The sequence below is a fragment of the Humulus lupulus genome, chromosome 6, assembly GCF_963169125.1.
Source record: "Humulus lupulus chromosome 6, drHumLupu1.1, whole genome shotgun sequence".
Classification (NCBI taxonomy): Eukaryota; Viridiplantae; Streptophyta; class Magnoliopsida; order Rosales; family Cannabaceae; genus Humulus; species Humulus lupulus.
In genome coordinates this window covers 192,810,242-192,827,162 of record NC_084798.1, presented here as the reverse complement: position 1 = coordinate 192,827,162, position 16,921 = coordinate 192,810,242, and positions in this window count along the sequence as shown.

Sequence of the window (16,921 nt, the reverse complement as noted above, 5' to 3'; positions counted from 1 at the left end):
AGGATTGTCTCATGCCGAATAGCTCAAATATATCCACATAATAATGTGGTCTCACTCATATATCACATACATGCACATAGTATACAAACACAACTATATAATAATACAACACACATAATCATATAATAATATATTAAATCAATTATTTCCCTCCTGGTCTCCTAATCCAGGCACTAAGCCATAGTAAGGAATTTGGGATGTTACAACCATGCTCATCACAAACTTACCTTTCATTTGTTTGAAAAATTCATGCACTTGAGTGTTAGAAGTGGAACCAAAAACAATATCATTGACATAAATTTGAGCAATAACAATGTTTGAATCAATGTTTTTAATGAACAAAGTTTTATCAACTCCACCTCTTCTATAACCTTTTAAAATAAGAAATTGAGTTAACCTTTTAGACCAAAATCTGGGAGATTGTTTCAAACCATAGAGAGCATTTTTGAGTTGAAAAACATGATCTGGACAATGTGGATCTTCGAAACCTTTTGGTTGCTCAACAAATTCCTCTTCATTCAATATACCACTAAAAAATGCATATTTTACATCCATTTGGTATAGTTTAAAACCAACAATGCAAGCCACAAATAGCAATAGCCTAGTAGACTCAAGTCTAGCAATAGGGGCAAAGGTTTCATCAAAGTCTTCCCCTTCTACTTGCGTGTAACCTTGTGCTACCAACCTAGCCTTATTTCTAATTATTGTACCAAATTCATCAGTTTTATTTTTAAAACTCCATTTGGTGTCGATAACGTTGGTGTGATTAGGCCTAGGAACAAGAGTCCAGACATCATTTCTAGAAAATTGTTCCAACTCTTCTTGCATTGCTTTAATCCAGGATTCATCACACAAAGCCTTTTTCATATTTTTAGGCTTAAATGATGAAGTAAAACACAAAATTGAACAAGATTCATATACCTTCTTCTTGTGACCATACTATCATCAATGTTACCAAGAATGAAGTCAGTAGGGTGATTATTTTTTACTCTAGTTGAAGGCTCTCTCTGAATTGAGTCTGTGACAATTTCTGGATCCTCCTTCAGTGTTTTTCTAGAGGTTGTTGAAACAGATTTAGTTTTTGATACGACTGTTTTTGAAACTGTGGGCATAGAATCACTTCCAGTTACATCAGATGATTCTCTTTGAGTGTTTTCATCAATTAACCTGTCAATTTCTTCTTCACTGGAATATTCAGAAAAATCTTTCAAATCATTAATAACAACATTTGAAGATTCCATCACAGTTTGAGTTCTCATGTTATAAACACGATAAGCTCTACTATTAATGGAGTAACCATGAAAAACACCCACATCACTTTTGACATCAAATTCTCTGATATTTTCTCGATCCCTAAGGATGTAACACTCACAACCAAACACATGGAAATAACTTACTTAGATATTTTACCTTTCCATATTTCATATGGAGTTTTACTAGTACCTGATCTTAAGAATACACAGTTGATTATGTAACAGGCAGTGTTAATTGCCTCAACCCATAGTCTTTTTGAAAAAATTTCGCTATTCAACATTACCTTAGCCATTTCTTGAAGGGTTTGATTTTTCCTTTCAACAACTCCATTTTTTTCAGGAGTTTTAGGCGCTGAAAACTCATGAGAAATACCTAGAGATTTACAAAAATCATCGTATACAGTATTCTCAAATTCTTTACCATGATCACTTCTGATTCTTACAATCTTACCTATATTGCAATCCTTTTCAACTCTTAATTTCATGCAAAGAGTTTTAAAGACATTAAAAGTATCTGATTTTTCTCTAAAAAAATCAACCTAAGTAAAGAGAGAAAAATTATCAACACAAACAAAAATATACATTTTTCCATTAATACTTTTAACTTGAATAGGACCCATAAGATCCATATGCAAAAGTTCAAGATCTTTTGAAGTATTAATTCTTGTGATTCAATTGTTTCCCCAACTGGCAAGGTTCACATTTACCTGCAGATTCTTTACCCAATTTAGGTAACCCACGAACTAACCCTGCACTTGCAATCTTTTTCAAACTTTTGAAATTTATATGTCCTAATTTTTCGTGCCATAAATCTGTTGTATTACCTATGGCCAAATGCCATGTGAGTGTTGGTGAGAGTGTATAACAATTATCAATAGATCTATATCCTTTCAAAACACTCATACCATTTTGATCAACAACATTGTAATCATCACGAGAAAAAATTACAGTGAAGCCTTGGTCACAGATTTGACTTATGCTAATCAAATTAGCCTTAAGTCCTTCTACAAGTAAAACATTTCTCAATTTCGGTAACCCATCAAGATTTAGGGTACCTTTTCCAAAAATATTTCCTGCCATACCATCACCAAAAGTTACAACACCACATTTCAAAGATTTGAAATTAGTGAGTATACTTATATCACCTGTCATGTGTCTGGAGCATCCACTATCAAAATACCAAGAATTAGATGCACGGGTTTTATGACAAGTAAATGCAGTATGACAATTTATTTTTTATCTATCCAAACCTTTTTGGATGGTTTTTTCACAATATGTTTTGTTTCACTATAAGGATTGAGATAATTATTTTTAAAAAAATTCATCATAGTAAAACAATTAGCCCGGATGTGCCCTTTCACTCCACAAAAATGACAAATGGGAACAAAATGCCCACTTTTATTGCTTCTGAGAAACTTGGTCTGTGTAATAGATGTTGGAACAGACTGTACGTTTGTAGCATCAGCCAACTGAGATATTCCTGCAGAAACATTAGTGGTTGAGCGAGAAAAAATTACAGATTTTACAAAAATGGTTTTGCCTTTTGATTTGGACCCATCAAATCCTAATCCAGAAAAATTACCTGCTTTTTGACCTGCAACAATTACATCATCCAAAATCCTAGAATTTGGATTAAGCATTTTTACACCTTTAACCATGTGATTAATTTCATTTGATAATTGCTTATTTTCACAGTCTTTAGCAATAACTTTATTCTCAAGATTCTATATAGTATTTTCAAGTTCATCATTCCTTTTGTGTAAAGAATTGTTATTGCTTGCCATTAAGCGATTATGAGAACATACTTTTAACCACTGATCGTACATGTCTTTTTACGACTCTTTCAAAGAATCCTCATCCAGATCGAATTCACTGGATTCACATTCAGAATTTTCTTCTTGAAATGTGTTGTTCAGACAAACAAACCATTTTTTAACCTACGAATTTAAAGTTAATCCAGAAACAACAAAAGTTAAGGCAAGGTTTGAGTTATCTTCTTCATCGCTACTTTCAGAGTCCTGATCACTCAAAGTAGCTGCCATTATCTTTTTATTCTTCTTCAGTGTATTGGAACATTTAGATTGAATATGACCAAATCCTTCACATTCCCTACATTGCACACCTCTTTTATTACTATTATCAAAATGTTTAGAGAAGTAGTTATGTTGACACTAACTCGTCAATGGAATATGGATGGAAAACTTAAAAACTTAAATCAGTATATAAACAACACAAATGAACTTATAGAAACTTGAAGGAAAATTGCAAGTAAAAATAGAAAGAAAACTCGTATATTGCTCTTAGATTAATCTGATCTTACAATAATTTTTCGAACCCCCTTGTTTGAGGGGTCAGGATCAATTTATAGTGGAGCTTTAATGGCATATGATACATTGTGGTCCCAGGGGACCATATGGTACATGGGTACATTGTTAGTGTGGTGGCACAGGTAGTAGTGGTGCAAAAGGTCATGGCGTCGGCTCTAATACATGGCCAGGATCTGTGGGAATGCCTCCACTTTAGTACCTGAATATGCCTCCACTACTTACTTAGTACGAGTGTTAAAGATTGGCTGTTAAGGACCACAGCAGGTACATCATTCGTACGACCACTACTTGTATGGCGTGTACATCGTGTCCGTACTCTAACTCCTCTCGGTTTGTAAACGCACTCCGTACCTCTTCTGACTTTGCATCGAATCGTTGTGAGGCCTTCCCTATCCTTCCTTTAATGCCTGTTAAAGAGGTCCTTGAATTTACATCCCGTGAGACCCACAGGATGAGAGGTGCTCTATTGGTGGCGCTTTTCTCGGGGAGAGAGATAAGGCCTCTTCAACGAGGCCTGCTACGTATGCGATAAGACTTAATGCTCAAGTATGAGTCGAGGGTCTCACTTCGCGAGACCAATGCCCTGCGGTCCCCATGTGTGAGACGTAGGCCCGAGGGACCGCGAGACACTTGCCCAGGCGAGGCGTGGTGTGCCTCGCTGCACTAGGCTCTTCTCATGTTGCGGACCCAGATGCTCAAGACACCTTGGCGAGGCCATGCCTTGCGAGATGGAGGTGGTGCGAGGCACCTTGGGGTGCAAGACACTTTCCCAGGCAAGGCGTGGTGTGCCTCGTTGCGCAAGGCTATTCTCATGGCGCGGATCCTGATGCGCGAGACACCTTGGTGAGGCCATGCCTCGCGAGATGGAGGTGGCGCGAGGCGAGGTTGTTTGGGGGCCGCGAGACACTTGCCCAGGCGAGGCATGGTGTGCCTCGCTGTGCGAGGCTCTTCTCATGGCATGGACTCGGATGTGCGAGTCGCCTTGGCAAGGCCACACCTCGCGAGATGGTGGTGGCGCGAAGCACCTTAGGGCGGTCGTATCTTGTGAGATGCCTAAGGGCGAGGTGATCTATTGTTAGAAAGGCATATCCGCCTACTTGGGACCCTCAGTGCAAGACGTGCCGTTACTTTCGAGGGGTGATCCTGCCTGAGCCTGTGCATGAAATGAGGCTCTATAAGAGAGGTGTATGCCTTACAAGGCCCTTGGCGCAGGGTGCAAGGCTGGCCTTTGCTACTTGCCTTCTAGGCCTTTACCCTGAGGTTCACGAGTCGAAGTCTTGTGTGAATAAAATTCCGATATCCACAGTTGCCCCCAGTCTATGGTAGGGTCTTTAGGTTCTCCGGTAGACTTTTGGGTATGGTGTCTTCAAAGAGTAGGTGGTGTTTGTGTGTTTCTTTACTTTGGTGGCATACAAAAACACAATTTGGAGGTGGAGACTATTATGAGATGTTGAGAGTGAAGGTGAGCCTATCATTGTGCTTCGCGGATCCCAAGGCGAGTGCCAAGGCCTCTCTTTGACCATTCATCAGACATCAGATTTGATGGCTAAGATGAGCCTATGGTTTTTATAAATAGACCTTCATATCTAGCCTATTATTTAAACTTTATCTCCTTAGCTTAGTGGTTTTGGAGTCTTTACTTCTTTCAAGAGGTAAAGGGTTCGATCCTCCACAACCTCACTTTGGTTGTCTTTCCCTTTAATTATCTGAGTTTATTTATTTTATGCCAATATCCACACAGGTCCTTGGGGACTAAAACTCCTCTCTCCTCCATTTTTGCAAGCGCCAATCTATGACCCTTCGCATTTGTTTGATCACGGCGGTGCTTTGGACCCTTGTCCTCCTTTTGACCGTGCCAATACTTTCGACCTTCAGCCTCCCTTCAACCGTGACATCGCTTAATTTTTCTTACATAAGGTATACTTTCTTTCTTTCTTATTTTATTGGGTCCAAATTAGCACTACTTGGGATGGGTTGCCTTGGCCGGAGCTTGTTGTGAGTTGATCGCCTTGTTTGTACCCCGTAGTTGGTCATTTATAGCGCTCGTGTCCAGAGGTTTTGAGCCCACTCCTTTGTGTTTTGTAGCAATCCCATCATTTACACGTGCACCCTTATCACCTATGAGACGAGGTTCCATGGCATGTGAGGGATCATCTGCTGCTCCTCTGGGGGTCGTGTTTGTAGACTTATCTTCAGATTCGGAGTCCCCCGAAAACAACCCTCACCAAGACTATGACACTTTGAGGCGGGCTTGTATATGTCACCTTGAGCATATGGATGAACTTAGGCATAAAATATGGGTAGTGGAGAGTGAACTAGACTCAGTTTTGAGGGGTGATGGAGTTTCTTTCCCCTTTGACCTTAGCGACCACATAGCAAACCTTAGGGTGACCTTTTTGGATCTACAGATGGAGTTGGAGTTCTTGGAGGGAAAACTCCCGCATGAACCTCCTACCCTGTTCTCCCCTTATGGTTGCCATGGGGTCATCCCGAGTTCCCCTCAACCCTTGTTTTCAATTCACCCTTGCTTAGCACTTCCACACTCAGTGCCTCGGTGGAAGACAATTTCTAGGAAGAAAAAATGGAGGGTAAAGTGCCTTGTTTCTACCTCACCTTTTTCCTTTGGTTTTTTAGATATGGAAAAGAGAGTGCGACGATAAGTGGCTTCCGAGGTGCAAGATTATGGTCCCTTATTGGTGTCCTCTATTGTGTCCAATGTGTTGGAGAATTGGTTGTTGGAGCTATTCGCTAAATATCTCATTGGCAAGGAATACAAGTTGTATGTTCCTTCCAATACTTGCCGGGCCGATAATCCCCCCCAGGGGTGCGTGGCCATGAGTGAGCATATCTTGAAAGTGGGTGGGTCCTTTGCAACCATTTTTCGTCATGATGCTTATTCACTTCGACCTTGCTCCGCTCCAACTGGCGCCTAGCAGCTGGCTCACCCTAAGTTGCCTATACATGGCATTTACTGAGCTCAACCAACGTGCTCCTACGACTAGAGAGGTGCATTTTATGTATAACCTCATGCCAACCCCTAAATCCAAAGGCTTCTATTTCTTGCAGAAGGCCGATTCCCAGGTTTCCCTCATAGAGAGTTTTGTATCAAACCCGAGGTCCTGGAAGCAGGACTTTTTCTTTGTAAAAGGTCTCCTTTTTGTACGTGAACGCTTTCGCTCGTCCCCAAGTATGTACTTCAAGTTTGTCTTCCTTTACTTTGAATTGGTTATTTTGGAGCTTATGCTTATATTGGTAATTATGTTGATTGTGCAGAGGAGTTTGGTGACCTTGACATTCCTCGGTCGGAGGCAGCGCCAGTGGACAAACTCCTCGATGCCGACCCCGCCAAGAAAATGGCCGCCCGCCTCTTCACCGTGGCAAACCTGAACTGCTACAACTTATCCGTGGTATCAGATCCTGATGCGTTGTGTCATGTTTTTGAGTGAAGGAAGAAGGCGCCTTTAGTTGAGCATCACTCTGATGAGGGTGATGCAGAGTGGGTGCCCGAGGAGGTTTCCCTAGAACCCAGACGACCACACCGATCATCTCCGTCTCCTAGGGGGTGCCTTCCTTTGGCCCCTATGGACCATGACATGGCCTCTCACTCCCACGGTCCGTAGGCCATGTCGGGGTGCTTTGTGTGTCCCTTTTCTAAGGAATACGATACTCTTCCTCATGCTCCCCTCAATCTTGCTCCGTCGGGGGCTCCTTTTTCCGGTGTTCCTGCACCCCCTCCTCCTTCGGTGAGCGAGTCATCTATCCCTACCCAGCTAGGCACCCCTGAATCGGAGGGGGTGCTCTGGGTGGGTCGTATGGCGACCTCTTATTGGCAACGGTATACCCAGGTCGCTGAGGGTCTTCCTGAGACTGATTGGAGAAGTCTCGGGAATTTCACCATGTCGAAGCTTGGGGAGACTCTTGTGCGCTTCACAACTTGGGTGAGTTCATGCGTCTTACATTGGCCTTACTCTTTTTTTTTTGGATTCTTTGTTTGCTCATCATCATTATTATTATTTTTCTTATATATGGGGTTTTTTTTTTTGTGCAAGCTTCTCTGGTGGTCATCTCTTGGGCCTTCATATATCCTTTTCTTTTTTGCATCATTTGAACTTTCAGGGGCTGAGGGCTTGACAAGGGATGCCTTCAAGTTCTCATGGCTGTCTTCTACATGAATGTACTTCTGTGCCCGATCATAGAAATCGTCTAAGTTTGCGACCTCCCTTTTGAGCATATTATCCCAAAGCTTACTGCCTGGGCGCACTCTAGCCATGATCGCCATCTTGAATTCTCCTCTGGTCAGGCTTCCCACTTTAGTCGCTTCCATGTTGAACCTGTGGATGTAGCTCTTCAAGCTTTCTCCTTCACCTTGCTTTATATTAGCGAGGCTAGTTCTCGGTAAGGTATAATCACGTACGACATGATGTTGTTGGAGAAACTCGTCGGAAAATTGTTTCCATGACCTAATAGACCTTGGTCAGAGTCTCTTGAACCATTTGTACGCAAGTTCTTTTAACGTGACAGCGAAGCAGTGGCACCTGGCCCTACTATTAATTCCTCTCAATTTCATCAGGTCATTGAACGCGTCTAGATGGTTTTTGGGGTCCGTATTTCCCTCATAATGGGTCATATGAGGTTCTTTAAAAGTAGTCGAGAGTCGTTCCAACTGGATTTCTCACATGAAGGGTGACTCTTAGTTGAACTCTTCATCGGTAATGTGCTCCCCAGGCGTCGTGATGATCTTGCTCCGAAGGCTCCTCATCTCAGTGTCTAGCTCCTGTCGCCTCCTATTCAAGGAGTCCCTCAGCTCTGTAGGGTCGGCCTTTCCCTTTTCTCTACCCTTTGGAGGGGCTACAGGAGGTGTTGTCCTTACTTTAGACCTCCTTCTATTGAGCTTTTCTCTTAGGTCAGGTGAGACCTCCCTAGAGGTGACTTGGGCATCATTATGAGGGTTAGCGTTGTTCTTCTGCTCTGGCCCCTGGGGCTGCTTCGCCTTCCCAGGGTGTTCACGCTGCTTTGTCCGAGTTGTATTGCTAGTGGAGAGTCGAGTCCTCCCATCGTCCACTGGGACTGTGGTTTCTGCCCCCTCTTGACCTCTCTCTTTTTGCCTAGGAAGAGATATGTCTGATTTCCCATGTAGTAGGCCATTCAACACCTCTTGCATATTCTCTAAGTTGGTTCCTAGGCTTTGGTTCTTTTGGTGCAGTTCACATATCTCCTCTTCGTAAAATCGAGACCTAGAACTCGAGCTCACAGAATGGACTTAGGGATTTTTGTCAGGCTTGTGCGTTGATGGGCCCGGATCTTGCCGGCCAGAGTTTGACACATGTGGCGGCTTTGGGGGCAGGAACTCACCGGCATCTCTTGCATGGGCAGCTGCTGACCTCAGACGATTCTCATCAGGTGGGACAGCTGGGGATGAGACCTCCCTTTCATCTTCGCGAACCCCAGACTCCTTTGATGCATTCACATTTTTGGGTAGCAGAGGATCCTTTATGGAGGCCTTCAGCTGATCTCCATCGAGGTGTACCTCAACCTCATGTGGTTCTCTCAACCGCTTAGAGCGTCTCGACATCTTTTCTACAGGAATCAATGGAAGAACAGTGGCTTGACACTTATCCTTCCCACAGACGGCGCCAAACTGTTGATGGTAAGAACTCGTCAACGGAATATCAATGGAAAACTCAAAAACTTAAATCAGTATCTAATGAACACAAATGAACTTATAGAAACTTGAAGGAAAATTACAAGTAAAAATAGAAAGAAAACTCGTATATTGCTCATAGATTAATCTGATCTTACAAGAATTTTTCCAACCCCCTTGTTTGAGGGGTCATGATCAATTTATAGTGGAGCTCTAATGGCTTATGATACATTGTGGTCCCGGGGGACCATATGGTACATGGGTACATCGTCAGTGTGGTGGCACAGGTAGTAGTGGTGCAGAAGGTCATGGTGTCGGCTCTAATACATGGTCAAGATCTGTGGTAACACCTCCACTTTAGTACCTGAATATGCCTCCACTGCATACTTAGTACGAGTGTTAGAGATTGGTTGGTAAGGACCATAGCAGGTACTTCATTCGTACGACCACTACTTGTCTAGCGTGTACATCGTGTTCGTACTATAACTCCTCTCGGTTTGTAAACGTGCTCCGTACCTCTTCTGACTTCGCATCGAATCGTTGTGAGGCCTTCCCTTTCCTTCCTTTAACACGTGTTAAAGAGGTCCTCGACTTTACATCCCGTGAGACCCACAGGAAGAGAGGTTCCCCGTTGGTGGCGCTTATCTCAGGGAGAGAGATAAGTCCTCTTCAACGAGGCCTGCTACGTATGTGATAAGACTTGACACTCATGTGTGATTTGAGGGTCTCACTTCACAAGACCAATGCCTCACGGTCGCCATGCGTGAGACGTAGGCGCGTGGGGCTATGAGACGCTTGAGGCGAGGCGAGGTAGTTTGGGGGCCGCAAGACACTTTCCCAAGTGAGGCATGGTGTGTCTCGCTGTGCGAGGCTCTTCTCGTGGTGCGGACCCGGATGCTCGAGACACCTTGGTGAGGCCATGCCTCGTGAGATGGAGGTGGTGCAAGGCACCTTGGGGCCCTTGAGGTGAAGCAGGGTCGTTTGGGGGCCGCAAGACACTTTCCCAGACGAGGAGTGGTGTGCCTCACTGCGCGAGGCTTTTCTCGTGGCGCGGACTCGGATGCACGAGACACCTTGGTGAGGCCATGCCTTACAAGATGGAGGTTGTGCGAGGCGCCTTGGGGCGATCAAGGCGAGGCAGGGTCATTTTGGGGCCGTGAGACACTTGCCCAGGTGAGGCATCGTGTGCCTCGCTACGCGAGGATCTTCTCGTGGCACGGACCCAGATGGGTAAGACACCCTCGCGAGGCCATGCCCCGCGAGATGGAGGTGGCGTGAGGCACCTTGGAGCGCTATAGGCGAGGCGGGGTCGTTTGGGGGCTGCGAGACCTTTGCCCAGGCGAGGTGTGGTGTGCCTCGCTGCGCGGGGCTCTTCTCGTGGCGCGGACCCAAATGCGCGAGACACCCTCGCAAGGCCATGCCTCATGAGATGGAGGTGGTGTGAGGCGCCTTGGGGCGCTCGAGGCGAGGTGAGGTCATTTAGGGGCCACGAGACACTTGCCCAGGCGAGGCGTGGTGTGCCTCGCTGCACGAGGCTCTTCTCATGGCACGGACCCGGATGTGCAATATGCCTTGGCGTGGCCATGCCTCACGAGATGGTGGTGGCGCGAGGTGCCTTAGGGCGGCCGTGTCTTGTGAGACGCCTAAGGGATAGGTGATTTATTGTTAGAAAGGTATATCCGCCTCCTTGGGACCCTCAGTGCGAGACGTGCCGTTAAATTCGAGGGGTGATCCTGCCTGAGCCTGTGCATGAAACGAGGCTCTATAAGACAGGTGTATGCCTTACAAAGCCCTTGGCACAGGGTGCAAGGCCGGCCTTGGCTACTTTCCTTCCAAGCCTTTACCCTGAGGTTCACAAGTCGGGGTAGTATGCGACTAAAATTCCAATATCCATAGGTTACATTTGGAAGATTTGAATGTAGATTTCTTATTTCCAATTTTTTTAATGTACTTTTGAAAGTTTTTTGGTCAACAAGACCATCTCATATTCACCATCAATTTCATCTGAATTTTTCTCCTTTGATGATTTGAGAGCAACTGATTTCTCTTTGAGAGCACTTGGTTTTTCCTTTTGACAAATTTTTAATTTAGTTCAAAAGTTCGTAGTGAACCCGCCAACTCCTCTACTCTCATCGTGTCAAGATTTTTTTGCCTCCTCAATAGCCGTGAGCTTAGTTTGAAACTTGTTAGGAAGAACTCTAATAATTTTTTGACCTAACACACTATTTTCTAGTTTTTCACCCAAAGCAAAATTTTCATTAGCAATATCAGATAATCTTTCATAGAATTCGGTGAGAAACTCAGTTTCAGTGATTCTAAGATTTTCAAATCTTGTAGTTAACATTACAAGACTAGAGCGCTTGAAATCATCAGTTCCATCAAATTGAGTTTGTAGAATTTGCCAAGCCTCTTTGGCGGAATCACATGAAGAAATAAATTTTATATATCCTTCACCAACACCATTAAAGATAGCATGCAAGGCTTTGTTATTATAACTAGACAATTTGTCTTCAGCATCAGTCCAATTGATTTCAAATTTTACCTTTGTTAGATCATCAGACTCAGTAGGTGGTGTCCAACCTGTTAAGAATGATCTCCATGCCTTTTCATCCAAAGATTGAAGAAAGCTTTCATTCTAACTTTCCAATAAGGATAGTTAGAGTCATTCAACAAGGGAGGACGTGTTATTGAACCACCTTCTACAAAGAAAGACATTTCACAAGGCACAAAACAAATGGAAAAATACAAGATCGCACTAAGAGTTTAGTGACTCGCTTTGATACTAATTGAAATTCAGTATTTTAATGTTACTAAGTGATTTAAAATAAAGAACTTAATTAAATGTGGAATACTGATTAAGATGTTTAGACATATTCCAGTTTTGTTAACACTACTTATGCAACTATTTAAACAAAAACAAGAAAACAGGTAAATTTTCAACACACGACGTGGTTAAGAAATCCTTTCAGATAAGCTACATCCATGGGCCATGCCCAGAGAATAAACCAATTAGTAAATAAATAATGTGTACAAAATTATTGACTTAAACAATGTAAGAATCCCTCTTAAGCTATTGCTGCAATCTTGTTGTACCCTTCTCTACAAATTTGATTTTGATGAAATGTTGATTCTCTTGAATTCCCTTCAAAGAATAGCCAGTGCTCACTTCCTCCTGAAGTGAGACTTAGATAGAATCCTTTCCTGAAGATCCTTATGAACACGTTCACAATAGTCACTACCTATTTACAAGGGACTAGATAGATATCCACAAGTACACTCAGCACTCTCACAAAGATTAAGGTGAATAAACTTAATTTGTAATGACCCAAAATTGCTAATAGAGCTTAGTGCCTTGATTAGCGTGCCGGGAGGGCATAATTGGATATATGTATGTTTAATTGGTTAAATGTGTGACTATGTTGCATGCATGATTAATATGATTATGTGAGTAAGTTATATGCATGTTTATGAGTATTAAATATGCTTATGGGCCCTTTATTGTTCATAAGGGCATATTTGTAATTTTGGCTCGTTAAGGGCATAAATGTGAGTTTATGTGATACACGGTTGAGACCCAATTATTATGTGGATATATTTGCAGTATATGGCACGAGATAGTCCTAGTGAGCGGATTAACGAAATAGTCACATCAGAGTTTAATACCCAGCTCGGGGGGAGATTGGGGGTATTTTGGGAATTTAGAGAATATTTTGGGGTTTATTGGGTAATGAATAAATATTTGATAATTAATTAGACGTGACAGGGTTAATTGGTTAATAGTAGGAACATTTGAGGAATTAGCGGGAATCGGGGAGAAATGACCATTCTACCCTTAGGGGTAATTTAAAGACTAGGTTGGTAATAAGGGGCAGTTTGGTCATTTCAAATTAAGCTTTATACACAATAAGTGTCTAAGGGGTAACCAAAAAGTAGTAGAACCTCTCAGCACATTCTCACACTCTCTCACACTCAGTTCTCTCGCTCTCTCTCTTAAGTGTGAGGAAATCTTGATGAATTGAAGATTTGAACTAGGGAATTCAGCTGTGGGAACCTAAGGATTAAGCTGTGTCCATTCAAAGATACTGTTGGGGAAACTAGGCTACAATTTGAGGTAAGAATACAAGTCAAATTCTCTAATTATGCTGAGTTTATGTTAAAGGGGTTGAGCTTGCATGAGTGTGAATTTGATAACTGATTTTGGGTGTTAGGAAGAATAAGAATTTATTATAAGATTTGATATGTTGATTAGGTTGTGGGGATACGAATTTTGGGTTTAGTTCTGAGTTTGGTTGAATTTTTGTGGTTTCCGATTAGGAAGGATGAGGAGAAAACCCAAAAAATTCTGGGTTCATGGGGCGTGCCGCGACTCGTATACCCAAAATGCCCTGGGTGGGCTCTCGGTTTTGAGGGCACGCCGCAACCTTAGGGGGCAAGTCATGACTCACCTCCCCCAGATGCATGGGGGTCGTGTCTCTATCTTGAGGGTGCGCCGTGACCCCTAGGGACAGGTTGCGGCCCGCCTAGAGAATTTTGGCCTAGGTTGGTTTTCAGGATTGGGAAGGCTCGGGGGTTCAAACCTACGCACTCGGGACGGTTTCTACTACCCGATTTAGTAGAAATTGAGGTCCCAGAGGCTAGCTATTTTTTCCTAAGTATTTATTTGGATTAGAAATTGATGGTTACCCATTGACACTGTGACTAGGTTTATCGTTAAGGCTCAAGACTGAGGATTGTGCTTGGGGCCGTTCTTAATTCTTCGCTCGGGATTTGAGGTAAGAAAACTGCACCCATGTGGTTGTGTTTAGGACTAAGGTTCCCTGTATCTGGATATATGTGTTATGTAGCTCCATTATTATTATGTGAAATGTTAAAGTATGATCTAAGGGTGTTAGGGCTGACGATTAGCGCATTGGACGCAGCTTGGCCACTATGAGCCAGGATCAGCTAAATAAACAATGGACTCAGTCTAAGCGATTCGGGGTCAGCTTAGTAAACAGAGGGCTCGGCCTAAGGGCGTTGACCCTGAACATTTGTATTGTTGGTTAATATATATTCTTGAAGTACGTGTTTACTATTACTATCTTGATGCTTATAATTTGATGAGTTTCTGAATGATTGTTTAAATATTAATTGGATGCTACTACTTTTTATGTGTTTGATGTTTATAGTTTTCTTGATGGGCCTTGGCTCATGGGTGCTACGTGGTGTAGGTAAAGGCAAAGGAAAGCTGGACCAACCATGAGTTGGAGAGCTCTGGGGGCGGAATGTACATAGTCAGCTGCTCGACCGCCACGGCTAAGGGAAAGTACAGGGACAGAGGCCTAAAACTTGTATTTTGCCATTAGAGTGGCTTTTGTTTGTATTAAACTTTTGAGGATTCTAAATTGTCACATAAACCTTATTTTTGGGAGCCCATGTACCAAACATCTATTTTAATGAAAATTAACTGTTTACAATCATTATTGTTCACAATCATTATAATCATTAACTATTTACAATCATTAAAAGATTTTAAACCTAACCTGATAGTTGACTTTAGGAACACATTATTGTTCAAGTGACTTGATTAGCAAGTCTTGCACTATTTTAAAATACACAGTGTAACAATCTTGGTTATCCAGGGCGTTACAACTTGGTATCAGAGTGGTCTAGGTTTAAGGGTTCTTGAAGACTGGCTGGGCATGTACATTCGCCGCTAAAGACAAGCTCGACTCAGGGTTTTGTAACTGTATATATGTGATTACATGCTTAAGTGTTTGAATGAAATATAAATGTTTTAATCTGTATGATAATTAGGGAGCATGAGATACTGATAGGGCCTACCCCTTGGCTGCTGTGTGATAACAATGAGGCGTGCTTATTAGCATTGATGTTGCATGTGAATGAATGTTTAAATGCTTGTTTGCATCTTGATTGCTTATGGCTAGTTGAATTTCAATGGTGGACTATGGAAAGATTGATAACCTGTCATTATTGCCTGACTGTTGAGTCGTTTATTGCAGATAAACTTGGATAGCTATGCATCCAAGGTGATCAATACGACTAGCTGGCACATGGTTCGAGGCTAGAGATGATGACCAGGGCTAGAACCCTCCGCCAGTCCCTGAGAACTGGCAACAAATACTTCCTGATATGCAAGCCTAGTTACAAAGTCAAGAAGAGCAGATCCGTCTCCTGAGATAGCAGGCTCCGTCAGGGAGTGTTGCACCTATTATGCCACTTGCTGTGGCACCAATTCTACAACCACCTGAGGTTGAGAACAGGTGGGAACCACTTTATGAACGATTCAGAAAATATCATCCTTCAACCTTAGAGGGAGGACCAGATATACTGAAGGTTGAACAGTGGATGGGTATGATCACCTCTATCCTAGATTTTATGAGGGTGGAAGGTAGTGACAGGTGGCCTATATGCTTAGGGAGGATGCCCGTATTTGGTGGGAGGTGACATCAAAGACTTAAGACATTACTGCTATGAGTTGGGATGGGTTTAGAGATATGTTCAGCCATAAATATTATAACGTTGCCATCAGGGCAGTGAAGGTGAATGAGTTTGTTGGGTTGGTGCAGGGCAGTATGACAGTTGCTGAGTATGCCTTGAAATTTGACAAGCTTACGAAATTCGCACCAAACTTAGTGCCTACTGATGCAGCCAGACAGGACAGGTTTATCCGAGGGCTTAATGCTATGATAGCCTGAGATGTGAGAATCACAACAGTACCTGGGGAACGACTTATGCCCAGGCTGTTGAGAAGGCTCTCACTGCTGAAGAAGCAGAGAATAAAATCTGGAGGGAGAACACTGCGAGATGGGATGTTTGTAGGGTGGTGCCTCCATACACAGGGTCTGGTAGGGGCGGAGGCCCCAATGATCTAAATAGAAAGACCCTTGGCACTTCGACCACTGCTGGTCCTGATAGAAGGGGTCGGGGTGCTAAGGGTGGGCGTCAGGGAGGCGGTGAGACATGCAGAACTTATCCAAAGGGCACGAGATATAGGAAGCACCATCTGGGTGAATGTCGAGCAAAATCTTGCTACTTGTGCGGGGTGGTGGGACACCTCAAGAAGGATTTCCCAACAACGAAGAAGGAGGAACTAGGGAAGGTGGACAGCTTGACTCCAGCTTGAGTGTTCACCTTGACGCAGGCTGAGGCCGAGGCTAGTCCCTCGGTAGTAACAGGTCAGCTTTCTAGCGTTGGCTCCTCTTATACTGTATTAATTGACTCTGGTGCTACACATTCATTTGTTTCTAGTAAGGTAATTGATAGATTGTGTAGACCTAGTGAGTATTATACTGCGGGGTTTGGGACTATACTGCCTACAGGGGATCTGATAGTTTCCAGGAAATGGATTAGAGCACTGCCAGTGATGGTAGATAGTAGGGAAAAATCAATATATTTGATCGAGTTGAGTATGGATGACTTTGATATCAACTTGGGGATGGATTGGTTGGTCAGATATGGGGTTACTATTGACTACAAAAAGAAGATGGTGACCTTTAAGCATGAGGGTGAGGATCCTTTTGTTTTCGTGGGTGCTGTGCATGGACCCCGCATACCCGTGATATCAGTATTAAGAGCTAGAGACCTATTACAGGGAGGTTGTATAGGATTCCTAGCTAGTGTGGTGGATACCACCAGAGTTGTGCTAGCGGGGACGGGAGAGACCAGATTGGTATGCAAGTTCTTGGACGTGTTTCCTG